The sequence below is a fragment of the Dryas octopetala genome, chromosome 2 (assembly GCF_963921425.1).
Source record: "Dryas octopetala chromosome 2, drDryOcto1.1, whole genome shotgun sequence".
NCBI lineage: Eukaryota > Viridiplantae > Streptophyta > Magnoliopsida > Rosales > Rosaceae > Dryas > Dryas octopetala.
This window is the reverse complement of record NC_141367.1, coordinates 25,107,000-25,107,769: the sequence shown is the minus strand read 5'-3', so window position 1 is coordinate 25,107,769 and position 770 is coordinate 25,107,000.

Below are 770 nucleotides of genomic sequence, written 5' to 3'. Positions count from 1 at the left end.
GGAGAGGGAGAGAAGAAGGAGGAAGAGATCGGGGAAGACAAGGAGGAACTGACTCACTGAGGAAGAATGGAAGAGATTGGGGGTGGGGGGAGGGGGAGGGAGAGGGAGGAGAAAGGGGAGCGACTGGCAGAGAGAAATGAGAGGGGATGGCAGGAGAGCATCTCGGCAAGAACATGAAATTTCTCTGTTTTGGAAATTTTTCTTTTTGGATGCTGATAGAGATTGAAAGTTGATAGAGATTGAAAAATATCTCTATCGAACATTATTGCTATAAGCCTATATATTGTAATAAATCCACCTATTTTTCAGTAGCTTGTCCTAACAGTTTAAGTTTAAGCGATTACTAATTAATGTTTTTTATCTCTTAAGCAGCGCGCCTACCATTTAATACACATATTATTCAACAAAACTAGAGGTTTTGAAAAGAACAGGGTGTCATCAATCATATGCTCTGGCCTTATGCTAGCTCCTGTTAATATCTGGTGGGGACTTTTACTCTTGAGTTGTATTGTCAAAATTGACAATAATTAAGCCTTTATGGTGTTTTAAATGAATGAATGAAAATTCTGACAAATATATTATTAAGTAAACAAGTCATTGACAAACAATTGGACAAAAAAACACCCTTTAAACTTTAAACCGGATTAGACATTTAGACCAAACAAAAAATTAGAGCAAAGTTGTCCATTAGTTCTCCTATAAAAGATAGAAACACATACAAAAAAAAGATAATCACATATTGTAAATTTGTAACTCATGTTAATTAAAAA